The 19,619-nt window shown below is 40.9% G+C and overlaps 1 protein-coding gene across 13 annotated transcripts in view; it reads right to left on the reverse strand.

Annotated features, from left to right (window-relative positions):
• rbpj (recombination signal binding protein for immunoglobulin kappa J region) overlaps positions 1-19,619 on the reverse strand; it is a 68,266-nt gene that overhangs the window by 27,646 nt on the left and 21,001 nt on the right. For 2 of the 13 annotated variants that reach the window (XM_087131046.1, XM_022239282.2), the window contains exon 3: positions 11,422-11,528. The exons of 6 other annotated variants lie outside the window; for them this stretch is intronic. The gene's annotated coding sequence lies outside the window, so the exon portion shown is untranslated. Of the gene's footprint in view, positions 1-11,421; positions 11,529-11,960; positions 11,979-14,481; positions 14,503-16,826; positions 16,965-18,005; positions 18,471-19,619 lie in introns of those variants that run through there. 5 more of the 13 variants (XM_022239286.2, XM_087131047.1, XM_022239285.2 and 2 more) reach the window with 5 other exon arrangements.

Genomic DNA, 19,619 nt, shown 5'->3' on the forward strand with positions numbered 1-19,619 from the left:
CCCCTGGTAAGGAAAAAAAGATTGAGGATGATACTGCTTTGGAATTGGAACATTTTAAGTTCATGCCGCTGTCAGACAGAACCCACAATTTGAAATATACAGTGTGTGTACTGGTGCAAATTGAACATATACAATTACAAGAGGCCCATGCACAGCCAAACACAATTTTCTAAGCACAAAGAAATGTGCTTACCCAGATACAGTTTCCATGCTACGGGTATCGTTTCTTGTCAGATTTATTGTTAGGTTTCCAGGATGGTTACTGTGCAGAGAATTTGCTAAGCAATTAATTTCAGCTCAATGATGGCACATCCTCCCTTTATCCCATTATCTTAAGTGGCTTAAAGATTAACAGGATAAGGAAGACCACTAAACCTAGGTCTTAATCCAAGCCATGAACACATTGTGGCTTTTGTATTGAATAACTGTTAACTGTAAGCTGGAAGCTGTTAAGCTGGAGTGCCAAGTCTGCCAACAATAGTTAAGATGCACGTCTCTTTCCAAACCTGGTGGAAGGGGGCTGTTAACTGCTAAGAGAAAATGTAATGATGGAACAAAGCAACACCATTACAAAGCAGGCTTTGTCACTGTTGTAAGGCTTCATTTTTGTGGTCACCACTTACATGTAATCCCTGGGAATCACACACAATACATGAACATGGGCATGCACTGCAATAAGATGGAACAGAAAGTTGACCACCTTATATTGAGGACAGTCTTGTGATTAGGCATGTTCTGGTTATCGTTCAGAAGTTGAAGCAGTGTTTCCCCCTCCACATCTCCATGGTTGTACCACGGAGCAAGTAGTTGTACCAGAGCTAAGCCTGTACAGTCTGTCACAGGGCAGATACAAGGGGCTTGTCACTGCCCCATTCACTCTTGTTTTTTTCTCTCTTCTTTTTCCCTGCTTCTTTTTAAGGAGAAAAATTTTCACCCAGATTAAAACTATGCCCCACTTGCCTCCATTTCTGAAATGCTGGTCATAACTGAATGCTGACAAGTACTCAAGAATGGTACAACATTTTGCATTTTTAAAAAACTTTCTTTACGTGTTCATTTTTGTTTCTTTTATTTGTTTTATTTCTAGGTTTTCCATTTTTCTTTTCTATCTAATTCATTCATGATCCATGCAATTCCAGTAATGGTGCCCAGCCCTTAAAACTTGAGGAGCCTCAGTGCCATCCTAAATAATTTTTAATAGGCAGGTGCAACAAAGTTGAGAAGGAGCAAAAGTACACTGGCAGTGGGATTTTAAAATCAGCATTGATGTTGCATGTGCAATACACGCTGCGTGCAATAAAACTTGCAGGACACATCTTAATGGTGCCACATCATTTTGTAAATCTTACTTGTTAAATGTAAAGTTTGTCTAATTATGCACCTGTCCAGCATTATCAACCAATCGGTGAAACAGGTTAATTCTTAAACATTTAATCACCAATTTATCAAGAAATTCACCACAGAAACAAAGGATAAGGCACAGTCACTTTGTGTGCTTTATCTTCCTCAATATGCATGTGTCTAGGAACAGCAGACAATATGGGTCAACACAACGTCGTCTGGCTAGGTGGATAATCGGGACTCTTTACTCCCACAAAACAGTGGGACAAAGTATCAGCTGATTGCTGGTATTGGTAATCTCTGGGCCCACAAAGGACTGCAGCTGATAGACCATTATAAGGGGAAATTAATGAACAGAGCAGAACCGCTACTATCTGCTTGTTAGACAAGCAGGCAATGCTGACAAAGAAAAGACTGCGGCTACCTCTCAACAATTAGGGCTTTGGAACTCAAACACTGTTAGTTTTAGGTCTCTCTCCCTTTTCCTTAATCTTCAGAAGGGATCTGAAGATTTTTTTATGATGAGTGTGGTTGTAATTTTTAAAAACCACTTATAGTCGTTCTTGACTTGTAAGGGTTTGAGTGCATGCAAAACGAGGGGTAAGGGCCATTTCACGAGGATGCTGGAAGTACTCATCTGTGCTGTTTGGCACTGAGAGTCTGTCGCAACAGTGGTCTGCAGTTTCATCGCAAGCTTTCACACAGTACGGCATGGCACGTCAGCGAACGTTCCGTGGTTTGCAGCATTTACTCACTGGGGCTGCAGTATTCTTTTAATGGAAAAATTACGAGTACTGGAAGATTTTCCAGCCAAAGAAACTGTTTTTTCCTCTCTTTTTTTCTTAATCTTGGCTCTAATAAAAATCTTTTGAAAGAGGATGCAAGGTACAATTTTTTTTTGGGGGGGGGGCATTTATGGCTTCTTCGGAGAAGGCCCAAACTTCAGATATCTGGTTTCATGCCCCTCGACTATAAAAACATCATACTAATGCGTGTGCTGAACCAGATGGCAGCAAGACTATTATTAATAGGCAATGTATTTGTGAATTACCATTTTGAATGCAGCCGTGTGCATGCGTAATGGACTTCAACGCACACTACCCTTGTGAAAATCGCATACTTTACATTCATAAAACCGATCCTGATGATAATCACATGCACAATTTTGGAGAAGGTCTGGATCCGTGCGACGATCACACGGGAACCCTTGCGATTTGGTGATATACACCATGTACACTTTCACACAACACTTTACTTCTACGATCATGACGTTGATCTGATTTTATTGCAAGGGACCCCTGTTTTCAACGCTCACGTGAAAGGACTTTTCATTAAACAACTCACATACTGTACAAAAGTGGTGATCTTGACTTCAGAAAACAACCTCTTTACTTCAGAGAACAACCCGTAGGGCATTTGTAGGGTTTCAAGATAAACTGATTCAATACTGAGAGTGAAATTTTAAAAAAGAAATGTGACTTTATCTTTAACAAGTTTTAAATAATTCATTGGGTTTTTGATTAGGAATGCCTACATGTACATGCTGCCACTGCAATACTACCACTGCACTGTGAAGGATTTGGTTCAGACACAGTGCAATGTAATTCGGTGCTATTCAAATGTACAGTACAGGTACATGTAATTCCTTGCTGTTTGAATGTGCAATTCTGTGATTGAATGTATACATGTACATGTAGCTGTAACCCCCGGTAGGATGGATGCAAAGAATAATGTTGCCAAACGGGCGATTACAGGTACATGGTTAAGTTGTATGGAGATGAGCTGGGTTGGGACACACTGTTTCATGTTCACACACTGTTCATGTACATGTATACTGATGTATACATGTATACTCTATACTGATGTTCCAAAATAATCATGGACGTTAAACAAAAGAATTAATGACCGTCCACGATTCCCGATATGTCCACGATTGCCAAACATGTACAAAACATATTAGAGGCCTTCCAAAAAAGTTAAAGTATGAACAAAAGAGGACAATAGGAACATCCACGATTGCCCAAAAAACATGTTTATATGGGTGAACACACAGTGTACAGTTAGTCTTGTTGCTTTAATGAAGTGCTTGGACTGATGTACATGCACAAATGTACTTCATCCACCTCAAGCAGAAGCACTCCTCATCAACTGTAAAGAGCCATATTGGTAGGGAGCGTTCAAATTGTTGGTAGCGATGCGACCATAATGCTTGTGGACCTGCAAAGTGCAGTTCCGACCAAAAAAGCCTTTGTTGATAAAAAAAATTGCGCCCTCTCTTGTTCCAGCACGAGGTTCATACTTTGCTCACTGCCCAGCGCCCAAACAAGGCACTAGGAAAGGCTGATGGCCTTGCACAGATTTTAGTGAAGGAAGTACATCACACAGGGTCACAGCTAATGATGCGCAGAGCATTGTACTGTAGGTACCAGTAAATTTCTGTCAGGCATGCGAGCTCGTTCAGCACGTTACACAAGCGATAGTTATCAAAGCAACATTTTTTTTCTTCCCCATTGCTGAAAAAATGAATTCTCACTACACTTTTTCGTTCATCCAAAATTGATCAAGATAATCAATGATTTGAAATATATCACCAAACCATTAGTGATACTTAGAAAGGAGATAAATAACCACACTGTGATTTGTACCAAGGCCAATAGCTAACATTTAGCCTGTCCAAAGCATTACCACTGGCAAACCAAAAAATTTAAATAATGCTTCGTTAACAGGAAGTGATAACCTCGCGGTCACAGGTCGTTCATAATGTAGCCAATCACAGCAAAGCCATCAGCCCTTCCCAGCGCCCTGTTCGGGCGGTAGGCGACAAGCCAAGATTCATACTGGTACGGTACCTGTACTGGTAATTCCTTTGCATTGTTACAAGTACCTTTACCTATGGCTACCTTTACCTGTGGCTACATGTACATGTAGGCCTACACTGTATGTTGGTCCACTAACAATAGTTTGGCCATACTTGACATGCAGGCCCGATAATGTATACAATGTGCAAGTACATGTACATCTACAGTGAGCAAAAGACTACGGGGGCTAACGGTGCCCTCACAGGAAAATCATTCGCACAATGACGAGAAGCGATTGTCAACACTCAAACCTCCAAAGCCTACCATTGTGTTCGCCAACTTGTACACACATCATGTTAAACTCTATGCGAACCCCAACTGCAAACACAAGCACATTACAAAGCAAAAGCAAAGGCTCACTGTTCCTCCCAAACCCCTCCACCCCCAAAAAATCTCAAGATACATGTATACTGTGGGGGGGGGGGAATGATTGCACTCTCAGTCTGTCTTATCAGCCCCAAGGTTGCTTATCTGGGATAACGAGAATATGATTCCCATATGGCAGCTGGCGGGTCAGCTTTGGTGCTGTAAATGAGAAGCGAAGGGCAAGGGCCCGCTGTGTGCATATCCCTGGCAACAGAAGGAATTTCTGCTGATATTTCAGCCATTCTTACATGTATATTACGTGCAGCATTTTGTTAGTTTGTTAGAGGAGAACCCTGGGAATCACAATTTGGGGATGGACGCTAACCGAACCTCGACTCTACAGGGGGGTACATGTACGTCCTACTTCAGCTCCATTTCTAACTCAGGAGTCATTTTAATCCCATGGATCAAGAACCAAAATGACAACTCTAGTCTCACATACCGGTACTAATGCATCAACTCTTATGAGGATTTAACCCTAACCGCCAAGCATATTGTTTGGCTTACAGTACTCAGTACTACAAAAGTAATTAACTAAGTAATAGTAACTACTAAGTAATAGCCTGAGCCTGAAGGACCTAGAGCTACAAATTACTACTTCTGGCCAGGGTACTTCCATTGTTACTCATTACAGAGAACAATAAAGCCATGCATTCATAGTGGCACAGCACTGTATGGTACATTGTCTTTTCTATTGTATTTTATGGCTTCAGAGAACAATACGGTCATGTCTTACAAGCAGCAGCAATGATTACTACATTTTACTACAAGTAGTAATTTGTAGTATTATGTAGGGTTAGGGTTAATGTTCCTGAATCAGCAAATGGGCTTACATGTACCTGTGTACCGAGTCAATTTCCAGGCTACATGTATGTCCAAAATGTGCTTCAAAGCTACAACTACCAGTATGTCTGTTGTCTTCATGTGCCCTTATATTTGCAACTGGCAATGATCTTAACATTCCAGGGCATGTGGATCAACTATGCAAACAATACACGGCCCTGACGTTACTTCAGAAAGCCAGTGCAGCAGCTACAGCCATACCTGGAGACAGTAGGGATGGGTAATGCCCATACTCTTATGGATCTCGTCACTAAGGAATTTCACTCCATCTACATGTACATGTATGACACCACTAAAGAGTACAGACCACGATTGTGAGCAAAATCTCTCAATTCAAGGGTCAACTTTTTAATTGAATCCGGAGCTTAGCTATAACTGTCTTGTCCATATTTCTAGTCAGGAAAGTGATGTTTTAGCAGCTTTGGTACAGTAATGAAAAAAGATCCTGTTTGCATTTTGGTAAACTTTCCTTACCAACTCAAACACAACTTGAAATCAGAGGCAGATGGCTAACAGAGAAACATGACACCTCAAATGTGCATGATTCTACAGTGGCCCTGGAGGGACATCGCCAATCAATTGATGTCAATATTTGCAACTAATTTACAACTCGCTCTCTGGTCGCGAGTATTGCCGTCAATATTCACGGCCAAAATTCACAACTCAAAATTTCTATTACCATGATAACATGTACATTGAAAAAAAATAGGTTGGGTATGTACATGTACATGTAGGTAGTATCTTTTTTTTCCTTGTAAAGTTTTCGGGTCAACAATTTTAGGGTAGGGATTTTTGTTTGTTTTTTTTTACATTAGAAAGTGATTTTGATGGTCTACAGTGTATTTCAACCACTGTTTTTTCCACAAATTCGCAACTGGAGGATCAGTCTCGTCAAAGCTTGTACCCAGGTCAGAGTCTCTTCGGAGAATTATACATTTGTGTTGCACTGACATTTTGATAAGTTTATGTCCAAAATTTGTTTGAAGCTTGTATACAATGATGCAGACAGAGCACTTAAAACCTGCGCGATGATGCATGACACAGTAACTTTGCGTGCCCCATGCAAATTGTCACAAAAGCCTCTATCTATGAAAGCAAAAACGTTGTAACCTTAATTTTAAGCCGTAAATTCACAGTGAAATGTGTGCTACCGTGAATTAAAGTGGAGATTGTTAGTCACTACTTCCGCTCACGTAGGAACAGCTGTAAAGTGTAATGAGTCCCACTGACACGGTATGAATATTGATGTTTCATTGGCAGCCAATCACAGCAATTGACGGGCTGGTCCCCTGATGCTGCTTATACACAAGGCTTGTGCTTCAAGCTGGCTGGTCACACAGCAGATACGTATCACTGTACAGTACACACATACAGTATATGTACATCTAAATGTACAGTAAATTCAGTCGCGTGCATTATGGAGCTCCAGTACTGTTGGTCCTGGTCACACATGTATGAGCTTGCCGTGCTGGTGCTCGGTAACATCGTAATAAATTTGTACTTACATGTACCTTGTGATGTGAATTTAAAAAGTTCTGGTATTTTTCATGGCAGGAATAGAAACAAGCGAGCGTCAGTACTTGCGCCTTTCTTTATAATTTAGGGGGCATTTATGATACAAGCAGGCCCTTTTTAGCTCCCTACGCCTGCTAACTTTAAGCAATGTGACGCCAATATTTGCAACTTGAAGTCACCATTCGTTCTTCAGTTGCGAATATGGACTTCAATATTTACGATCAAATTAACAACTTGTATCTCTGGTTGCAAATATTGCCACAAATTTTTTTCCAGCAAGCTACCGGTAGGCAGAAATGAAGTGTTCACGTGCACGCGCAATGACCTACATGTACGTTTTTCGGCTTAATCTTTATTCTGCTGGGCAGTTTTGGCAAAATGCAGGGGGCACAATGTTAAAAAGCAATTGCTGTGTCTAACCCAAGCAACATCTCTCTCCACCTGGCTTGCTGGGAAAAAAAATTTGCAGCAATATTTGCGACCGGAGATAAAACAGTCGTGAATTTGGTCGCATATGATGGCAATATTCACGACTGAAGAGTAAGTTGTGAATTTTAGTCACAAGTATTGACAGTAATATTTGCGACCATAGAGCGAGTTGTGAATTTGGTCTTGAATATTGACAGCAATATTCCCAACCTGAGAGTGAGTCGTGAATTTGGTTGTGAATATTGGCATCAACATTGACAATCGACAATGTCCCTCCAGGGCCACCATACATGTATATGATTCTCTTCCAACTGTTCACTCAACCCAGTTTTGGCTCTGTCTGCTCAGAGAAAACAGCATTTTTCATGGAGGATGACTTTTGTTCATCACTACACAAAGTCAAAAGACCAAAACCAAGCTACAGCAGCATGATCAAACACAAAGTGCCGACTGCAGACAACTCTGGGAACGGTTAGAGACAAGCAGTCTATTGTGGGTGAACACATACATGAAGTAATGTACCGGTAGTTCATGTACCCAACATATGTACATACATGTGTACAAATAAGCTAATTCATGTTGGACAGCAGACATTAATCAAAATGACAAAGTGGGTGCACATGGATGGGGGTGGGGGTAGGAGTGATATAAAGAACACAGCTGCATCACCCTTGCTTGACTAAAATGAGCAATATTTGCCATTGGTTTGGTGTCCTTTTGGCTTGTTTGTCTGAAAAGCAAACAATTTTCATGAAACTTGGATTAAAAGGCCCATGATGTGAACTTTTTACAAGGGAGGAATGTTTTGTTCAACTTTCTAGTCCTCTATATGTACATGTCGTATAAGAAAGCTATCTGGAATCTCCTTTCTCCTCTGAGAACTGCATTTTATTTTGGAGAGTTTTCTGTTCAAAATGTACACCAAAAATTCCCTCCCTAAAAACAGTGTTTGAAGACTTTGCTTCTGGATCTACTCTCTACTGTGGTGCGAAACGCTGCAACAGTGAGGTCTCAAACTTCCACTTGTGACTAAAGTTTGGATATGCACAACAATACAAAGGTACCAAATATGTCCTTCAAAGGGCATAACAACATTGAAAAATAATGCTAAATGGAACAAAAAGGGACATTTACAAGAAACCTGCACTAAAAATCAAATTGTATGGAAACTTTTAACAATAATTTGTAGCTAAACGGCATGTCTCCTTCTTTGGAATACATGTATGTACTGTACCATACCTGTAGCTAAAACAGCTAAGGTCTAGACAAGAATACGAGCGAATCACAATAGTGTGCCTCGAAGAGTTTGCAATGCCAATGGCCAATCACGACGTGTGAAATCTGTTGACCCAATGCGCATTTGGCAAGGGTTTTTGCACGTTGTGATTGGCCACTGCATTGCAAACTCTTGGAGGCACAATATTGTGAATCGCCCGGATTCCACTTGTTGCCAAATAAGGTGGAATAGGTGGCGGTGTGGGCACCAAGGTGGGAGGTGGCAATTTAGGCACCAACACATGCCACTGGATTAAGATGCATTCAACATACATGTACTGGATAAGCCATTTTTAATAGGGACTACACAGTTCTCTTTGTACCGGTACAGTATTCTTCTAAAATAGGGATGGTGTCCTTCCATATGCATTGAAAATTTCCCATTTTAAAGGTTCTTGGAGCACATCTGGCCACATACCGTACATATGTATGTACATACATGTACATGTGTATGCTCCATCATGTAACAATTCTAAAATCTAACACATCGGCAAGGTCTGTGTAAGACACAAATCATGATAATTGAAAGTGCAAATTTGCTAACAGCGCTTGTTAGAACACATTACGACATTCTTTCAAACCATTCAATAACCAGTAATCCACACCCAAAATGTGTAGCAAGAGGGTGACATGTAAGAGTTCCACTTGTTGCCAAATACAGCTATTTACAGACATGTGGTCACTTAAGCGTGACACATTTTGCGGCCGCTCAACAATCTTCGATCACTCTGTCAAGACAGAACAATACCCAGCTGCATGTACATAGAGTACAAACAATAACCATGGTGAAGGAGGCTAAAAGGTTCAGGCGCCAAGACTGTCTGCCAATTGATTAAAATGCACTTAACAAAAAAGCTGTTCTTCATGGCCACAAAATTCTCTTTCACGTCTTTGACACAGGGCACTCTGCTAAAAATGGGATGACATCTTTCTATGGGCACTGAAAATTCTGCAGTTTAACATAAAAAGATCCTCCAAGCACACAAGGCTAGGTTCATGTACACAAACACCATGAAATAATACACTACAATGTCCCCACAATAGGCAAGCACAGAGCAAGCGATGTAAATTTGCCAATAGCACTTGTTAAATGAAAGAAATGAAAGACACTACCGTATTTCAAAACATAAAATAACCAGTGGGCTACATGTACACTGTACATCTGAAAGTTGTGGCAGGTGCTGGGAGTGACAAAGGCAGAGATGGGGAATGGCTGTGGCCTGTGACAGTTGACTTTCATGAGTACACATGTAAACATTGTACATGTACCAAGCCACAGCCAGGACTTACGGACACAGCCTTTGCATACATGTACATTTTTGTACATGGTAATCCTGAAACCTACAATTCTGATTTGTGCAAAAATGTTTACTTATTGACAAATCATTGAATTCTGTGGCAGTTTGTGTTCACGGAGCATTTCTTATCAAAACAACAGCAAAAAAAAAAAAAGGATAGCTGGGCATGCCTTGTACATAATGTGGCACTGTGCTGCTCCGGCACCTTAATTAATGCTGAATTCTCGATCTTCATAAGCCTACTTTAAAATTGCCTTCATATTAAACTATGAAAGAGCTACGAAAAATTTTCAACAAAACATGCACTGTAAACTATAACGCAAATGCTCACACAAAGCACGAGCTTGGCTCGTATCAGCGCTACGATACATTAGAACATGTATTTACATGTAGCTGTGGAGGCAGAAACTAGACTAGCTCAGAAGGGTTCCTAAAGGCACAGTAAACATTCTGTGTGACTTAATGACTACAGAGTGAAGCTGCTGTGTTGCATTGCTTTGTGTTCAAGGTTGAGCAATGCAGTCGTCGCTCATCGTCCGAAAACGCTATCAGTAAAAAGTGAAGCAGTTGAACTTTTCTCGAGTACCAGTGCTGAGTACGCCCACAATCCAAGTAGAAAGAATCAAGTAGGGACCAAGTACAATGATTTTCGAGTACTGATAAACGAGTATGGGCTGAGTATTCTGGCGTAATCGAGTTGTATGGTATTCAAGTGCAAGTACTAGTAATCCTACACTACTACAAAACAATGTAACATTTAGGCTTTCTTCCTGGGATGACATCACAGTTTTGCTCATGAATATGGAAATCTTATTAGCATAAAAACCAAACAGGCAACAAAATACCCTTTGAAATAGTGGAACAATAGTGGAATAGTGGTAAACTGAGACAAAAACGTGCATTTTAGGGTGTGTATCAAAACAAATTGATTGCAGCTACCCCGGTACCCTTTAATATTCTGGAGGCAGTCATGTTGTTCTTAGAGTGGCTTACATGTAGCTTTGTCCCCCATCCCTTCCAAAAAAAATTGGCAAGTTAATATACATTCAACAATCTTTGTCTAGCTCTTGCAGCAATACAAAGCCACAAAATTGAGATACTACAAAAAATGAGACAAAAAAAATCTCTAGCCATTTCAAAACAAAACCACTGAGGATATATTTCTAAAATAAAGAAAAAATACTTCTGACAGGTACTGGGTATATCGATGAGCCATTTGTCAGGGTTGTGGTACCAGACCAGCAACATGTAACACAGACTCTCTGGAGCAACCTGTGGTATCAATATTATGTATGTGCAAGGAACAGGTGTACATGTACTGTACATGCAATCTGGTTGCAAGTGCTTTCTAATCAATATGCAGTAATTAATCATAACTTTTGACTGCCCTCAAGGGACCGGCATCTCAATTGGCTGTGAAAAGTGCAAAGACCACATGATATGCAACGTATACAATGTAAAGTGATTAAGAACAATGTCAAGAAATTGAGGTTTACCTGTACATAGGAACTGTGGTCAGATATCCAAGTACAAAGGGATCTGGATGGACTTCACTTCCCTGGACATTCTTGCCAGGAAATTCCCAAGTTCTCAGAATCCTTGCCTGAGGCAGAAAACCACATGGTACACTCTCATCACAAGTGCAATCAAGCCACATGCACTGCACATGTAGACATACATGTACATGTACATTACTGAGGCCAGGCTCCACCTTTCTCAACCTTGGGGAAAGAGTTCCATATACATGTACGGACATTGTTTGACACCCTGTACACAAAACCTATGTGGCTGGTCTAAAAAAGTGTGTTCTAAGTAAACCACTTGTTTTTTCCCTTCTTCATGTAAATTGAACTTTTCTGGACATGTTTTTGCGTTCTGATGGCTAATGGGTCACTGTAGCTGTAGTTACTGACGTCCTTACATGGAATTCTTCCCAACCTTGCAGTCCAAACTTCAGAGTACATGTACAGTGTAAATGAAGCATTTGATGGATCTTGTACAATTAAAACTAAACATTTCTCTTCCTTTTTCTCACCTCTCAACTGTCCTGGGAAGCATCCCTCGATTTAGTTTCTACATGTATGTATTTGCATTGCAGTAAAGATGCTGGCTACCTGTGAGTGCACCTGTACCCTATTAAAAACAGAAAGATTGAGCTGACGGCCTGGCTAGTGCCTCCCATGTACATGTATGTACATTGTATTATTCAGTGTTAGGATAATGGAGGGACCAGGACCAGCACTTCCCTTTGTATAACCGTACCAGAAACCGCACGCGCCAACCAGTGAAATACAGGGGGTTGGCAGGTGGTGTCCATCCCAGGGGAAGTTGTTGCTTGTTAGCAAAGCGCCCTCTTTTGTTCATAGCAGGAGCCAATGAAAAGCATGCATGCTCTGCAAAAACTCAAGCCTGGGTATGGATGTTTTCATCATACCGGTAAATGCACAATGTTCCCTTTTCATTGTGCAAGGTAATCTTCAGATTTGTCGGTACATGAAAATTAAACACTTGTCAGAAATGCATTTCTGAAATACAATTTAAAAATCTAGAAGACTCAAAATAATTTTTAACAAACTGTGTACATGTACATGTAAGTCTTGTGTTCAACTTCAACAGGTTTAAATAGTGGAAAAACTTCAGTGCCTGGATAATGTACATGTGTGATTTAGACTGGTACCGTACATTAACAGAAATGCAAGGAGTGTGAAATCTCTGTATCTGTGCAAGGTGTCTGTCCACCACCTTGGATTGGCACTGTTATAATGATTCATATACATGCACCGGTACATGTATTACATATATATGAGGCACTTGATCAACAAGGCAGTACCAAGTTTAAGACCAAAAACATCAAACAACAAAATTATGCACCCATCTACATGTATTATTCTACAAGTACCCCCCCAGCATCGTCCCTAGGTATGTGCATAACCAGTTTCTGTATGGCAGGATTGTGGGTGAAACTTTTACCCAATGATACAATTTAGCCTCACCAACTTCCCTACATGTACATGTACATGTATCTCCAACCTCCCTGCATCCATGTAAGAACCTTTCCACCAATTCCAAAAGCTAGCACAGACCACAGACTCATGACCTCTGACCTGTCAACCAAGTTTATCCAAACATTGCTACCTTACAGGTCCATTGTGTGTGCGCTGTGCGACTATGATGGGGGAGGGTTGTTTGACATTTTTCAATGAGCCGGACCGCGCCACAAGAATTCAAAGCAAGAGTTGCAGGAAGGGCACTGCAGCTTTTCAGTTGAGCAACCACTGTGGTAATACAGCCCTATACAATAACACAGCAGCAGCCACATACGGTACTGTGCATGTGTATGTAATGGTAATTATATCAACCAGTGAAGCATACAGTGTGATCTACATGTATACATGTACGGTATGTGACAGTTTATAAAGAAACCCACAAGAAGGACCAAAATCTGATGGGAATAAAGCAATGTTTAAACAGACCAGAACCTTCTACAGAAATTTAACAGCCAGGCTACCGGTAACTTGAACAAACCTGGGCCTTTGTACATGCATAATAGCCAGTTAAAGTCGGATTTTCTTACGGGGCAGTTTTTTTCTGCAAATTCTTCAACATTGCAATTTAGTCATGATGCAACCAAGCACAATGCTGTGGAAATGAAAACATGAAGTCTCAAACGAGTATGTATACACGTCCTCCATGGAACAGATAAGGAAAACTGTGTATGTTTACACGCCATCCGCCATCAAGTGGTTTAAAAGTCTACATGTACCAGTACATGTAGAATGAAGAAACTACACAATTGTGTATATACCGGAAGATTGTCAAATGTCAAAGTACATGTACATGTACACCTACACTGTATAGTATTGACACATGCCACAGTGTAACTTTGACTACATGGTAAGTCTTTTCCTACTGACTACACAAGTAAGGACCTGCAAGTGTGTGCACCAAAAGTGTTTGCAAAAGATTGGTAAAAGTGAGACAGTTTCCCGAGTTCTTATTGGCTGAGTGGCTTGATGGAACTTGACAGTCTGAGTTAGAATAATTGCCACTGGTTTCAAGGAATAATGGAAGATTTGACTGAGGGAAAGCTTGAAGTCAAATGTGGAGAACATGTGGCGAGGGGATTGTACATGCAGGTCTCAGAAATGTACCAGGAGGTTGAAAGGTACCGTACACTGTACCGTGTATGTCCAGGTATATCGGTATACTGGTACATGTACATGTATAATGATACAGTTAATCTTCCTAATACCAACAGTGCAAAGTGTTTGGTAGTTATGATCTCCAGTATACGCGTACGTGTACACTGATGTAGCTTTCATATACAACAGAAAACGTCAAGCCTTTACCTAAGGCTGAAATCTGAACACAATTAAACATGGTTCTATTATCCACTTGGTATCACAGATGCAGAGACTTTTACAAATGCATGATGTACAGGTGGTACCATAGGACAGTATGACACTTGCCCCAGTAAATGACAGCTGGTTGACTGCAGTCAGACATGTAACTCAATAGTGCTACTTATCCAACTGAAATTGAACAGATCAACTTACATACATGGACATGTAGAATGTATGCCTTATTTCCATAAAAAGCCAATAATTCTGAACTTGTTGGCATTGCAATAGTACCACAATTTATCCCATACAAGAACTTCAACGAGAAAAAGCCATACACTCTTTAGGCAGCTGGCAATGATTGGCACAGTACTGGTTGCACAGTGTAAAGTAGTGTGGTGCACTGAAGTGCTGCTGTTCACCTAGCTAGACCCTGCATACATGTGTAACATGCCCGCGTGGGAACCCACAGGCCAAATCTAACTTGACAGCTCTTGATGGGAATGGCTTATCCGTCTGGTGGACCTCCTCCCCCTGGTCAAGTCCTCAACTAGGACAATGATTTGGGCTGCGTTTAGTGTGTTTTCTCTGGAGAAGCATGTACATGTACCTGGTTCCACCACCATGAAATTTACTTGGTGGCCAGTTGGGAGGAAGGAGAGAAGATTTCAACACCAAGTAACCCTGCACAATAACAATAGTTAAGGAATGTACACATGCTAGACATCAATTCTAAACCTTTCAAGACATTTATTTCATGGAATCCTCTCAACTCCAAAAGTGTTAAGCACTAAACCTACAATTCATAAGCTATTACCGGTACATGTAGGTCTGTATGCACAACAAAATATACCACGCCTTCAAAAACTGTAATGGTGGCAGGGCTACAGTACATGTACTGTACATGTATGTACTAGTACAAGCAGTGAAACAGATTCCTACAGAATCACACTAAAGCTTGTGTTACTGGGGTACATGTAGTTACCGGTACTTTCAACATGAGGACAACAAAAGTCACATGTGCACGGCCAGTCCTGCACTGAGGGGATGATTCCTAGATGTACCGGGTATTGTAAAATCTACAGATACAAGTACATGTTGGACATACATGTAGGGAATTCTGGACCAAGTTGTTTGGAAACAAAATTTGCCCTTACAGCAAATTTCTCCCCACAATAACTATCATTCAACACAAGTGTAGTCCCTATGTACATGTACATATGTACATGTACATGTATGTTAAGAGTTTAAGTACAATCATGCCTGCAATTACAATGTACCGGTACATGCATCCCCAGGGCACGTTTGATCAAACATGGATCTGGGAGGGGGACAAAGGAATCCATCCTCCCCCCAAACAAGGATCCCCCGCCCCATTTTTCTTTTTCAAACATATTGAATAGCAAATATTTTGGTCTACTTCAATTCCCATCCTTCATAAGGCATGCAACAAGCCCCCAAAATGTATCTTCAAAAAGGTTACAAAGAAAAAAACATTCCACATTGTTTGTCAACCCTTCCCCCCGCGAAATTTGTCCCAACGGTAAATTGATTTTGGATCCACCTTTGCATGTGCAAAAAAGCAAATCAAAAAAGATTTTGATGTCTATCACGGCTTCCTGAAAGAAAAAAAAACCAAAATACCAATAAATAAGTGCAGTACACAAACGCCCAATGGTCTGCATACAAGTTCGATCAGTGGCAAATTGTTAACCAATGGTCGATTTGAACTAGTAATCTGTGCATTAAATATAAACTGGGCACCAGGCAAAGTCGACCAGTGTTTTTGACAAATTGTCGCTGACTGAACTTGTCCCTTACTGAAGAAATCACACAACTAGCGCACAACTCAGTACCAAATGTTGTAGCTGGGCATGTTTTCCCAAAGTGCTTTTCCAACTCACACTTTACTTCCACGTAGTTCTGGACTCTTCCTCTTAGCGTGGAAGTCGGAAAAGTAACGTGATCAGCTTCACTGAGTACATGTACTGGTACATGTACTTCGCATTTTGGTTGGTGGACATCTAATGTCATTTTTAAACTACAGTAACTACATGTACACATACGGTAATGGACTGTGGAATTGGGGAAAAGCTACCTGTTAAGTGACAGGGGAGATTACAAAGCTGATCACACTGGGAAAAGCTACATGTATCTTCTAAGTAAGTTCTTCCAAACTCTGACCCGAATCCCAGAGCTTATAGCTTATCATCAGCCTCTGCAGCAATTTTGTGTGTGGGGGGATCTTTAATTGACCCAATTAGTTGGAATGGAATGAGGTCAGGTCAGGGTCTGGAATGTTGTTTACATGAGACCAATGCTGTGACAAAATAGTTCTGGTCTAATGGGGTGAAATGACCCCACCGAGGTGACAATACACAGACTGCAGAGCCACTTACATAGGGAACCTGTATCCCCCATGCACCCCCCTATGCTATGAGCAATCCGACACCTGCAAGGTGCATGTACAGTACATGCATACCACTGTACAATACATTGGTGCATCAACCTATTGCATTTCTGAGAAGCTAATCAACAAGGGTTTGGCACAAAAGGCTTACCAGACATGAAGGAGAGAACAGCCACCCGGTGCGCACAAGGTGATCTTTGTGTCCTATACTGAACGCAATGTTTACTGCGCTGGTGATGTTAGTACTTGTGGCTAAAGTTAACCATTTTCAATACTGTTACAGGTCACAATGTTTAGGAAACGCTGGCTGTGATTGGTTGACCAATTACACCAAAGGCAATCATGTTTAAAGTGTCACAATGCAGTACCAACCACACAAATTAAAGTGCAGAGCACTCCTTTGACAAAAAAACTTGATGCACGGTAATAAAATTATGAAAAAGGTTTTTCTTATTTATTGACGGAACAAAACCAAAAAAACGTGCACAGCACTCTGTTTAGGCGAATGAATGCAATTTTACATCCGGTTCAGTGGTTGAAAGCACCCATATGTACATACTGTGTGGGGTGTAAAGATAAAAAGTATTTGAAAAACTTGTCAGTCAATGCATTAGGTTAATGGTCCAAAGTTCCATAGGGATTTTTTTTTACTTTTTTAATGGGGTGTATGATGTTTTCTAATGCCATGCCAGGAACTTGTAAACCCACACTGATTTTCTGTGTGCAGATGTATGCATCTTAATTCTGGCAATTTCTATTTCAGTACTTATACACACACTTGTGCTTCAGTAGTCCTAGTAGCTGTCACGCAAACAGAGTCAATCAACCAGCCTACGGGGATTGACATGAGTACTACCCTGACTTGGCTGCATGCTACAGCAGGTCACTGTAACAAATATCGCTCTGCAGCATTGCCTCATGTTCACAGTGAAGCAAAAATGATGTTGTACTCCTGTTAAGATCAACAAGATCTAGAAATGTTGGGCAAATCACGCACAAAGTGACACTCAGAGTCAACAAAAGTAAGTACCACACCTAGAGTGTACGGTGCATGTACTGTACATGTACAGTAGTTGGGCAGGCTCTAGGCAGTGGCATGTAACATTATGTAACAGAATGCTATCGGAAATGGATGTGCAAAGTTTGTCTCACCTGCAAGCACATATAGTACATGGTACTTTCAATTAAAGGCACATTGAATACAAGATTTTGTACACGTACATGTTGTGTGCAACCATAGAGTTCTAGAAATACCAAGTAACGTACTAGTGCACCTGTATTCAATTTCTAACAGGCATGCAACTGAGAAAGGGTATCTTCTGGTGCTTACCTGGTGTTCATGTAAAGCAACCATGTAGAATGACGAAGTGGGACAGACAACTATTGGAAGTTGATTAGTTCCCAAGTCTATGGATGAATTCATCAGATGTGCTGGGACATACACATTTACAAAAGACATCAAAACAATTTACTTCAAGGATGCATGAGAAAACCATCATGACCAGCTTTTGAATTAATACTGCAGACTTCAGGATCCTGGAAAGTCGCGAACACTACACAAACACACTCAGTCTCCAACACTCAACAAACTCCCTGGAAAGCTGAAGTCATAATAGTGGCTACACGCTGAGTTTGTACTTTGACAATTCCAGCCACAATACTCTGCTGACCAGGCTTGAATACAGAGCTGGATACTAGCTACTGAACACACACTTACTGTATATATACAGTCATCACTCACAATCCCCTTGGCTTATCAAAGCACCAGGGCTAACCTTGGTGGCTGACCCCCATGCCTGGCCAACCAAACACAAGACCCAATGCAACATCCCCACTCCTTTGAAATCTGGTTACAGCCCATTGTGAAACACACCATGCAGTGTGGGCACCAGGCTAAAACCTCTTGGGGGAAAAACCTTGGTAAACTAACACCTCATTTGCATACGTTTTTCCCAGGCCATGGCTGTTCTGGGTTGCAAGCAGGACAGCCCTACCCCTCTGGAAAACTTCAGTTGTATGATCAGTGTACTGCATACCGAACAAGAACACATCAGGAGTGTAAGGAGTGCACAACACCAAAAAGACCGTGTAGGGACAATACAAACTTGTACAGTACATAATGTACCAGTAGTGTCCATACAGGCTAAGGTTGTCTTTTTGGTTTAGTCTCTGTATGGGAAAAAGTACACGAGATGAATTGCTTGTGTTTGTCCAAACAATAAAGCATTAAAGCTTCAGAAATGAAAGCGGCTCACAGCTATGATACCCACACTGTACAATGTAAACCGAAGCACTAAAACGAAGTTCCAAATGACAGGTTCCACCTGTTTAAAAACTCACACATTTTATGGCTTGCACACATGTACATGTACTACATCATACATGTACATGTACCATAGGTAGGACAAAAACTGTACATGTATGATTTAATCACATGTAATGATCACTTAATGCATCAATGCTCGCTTCCCGTTTCTCATTTCACTTACAATGTGCACCGGTACCTGAAAGTGAGGTTCCAGTTGTGTATTTAATTACAATTGTCTATTTTGGGTACAAATCCAGTGTTGGAACATGTTTCGGTAGCTGTCTCACCTGACAAAGCCTTTGTCACAAGAATATTCACTGATAAATCCCCATTTCCTGTGGATTTCATTGGACAATAGTGGACCCAGAGACTTTCTGACAGTATAGTGCATACTGAGCAACATACACACAGGAGCTTACAGGTACACATGTACATTCATAGTATCACACCTGTATGTGTACATTAATGCACACTGCATACCGGTAGTTTAGGCCTACACGGCCATTTTTTTTTAGAGTTTCAAGTTTACCGTAAAGGAGGGTAAATTCATGCAAAAAATGAAAAAAAGACAACATGAAGAGGAGGCGACTGACTCAGCACCTGAAGTGAGTGAAGAAAATAAATTTTTCATAATTT

The sequence above is a fragment of the Acanthaster planci genome, linkage group LG21, assembly GCF_054643075.1.
Source record: "Acanthaster planci isolate LZ-2023a linkage group LG21, COTS_SCS, whole genome shotgun sequence".
NCBI lineage: Eukaryota > Metazoa > Echinodermata > Asteroidea > Valvatida > Acanthasteridae > Acanthaster > Acanthaster planci.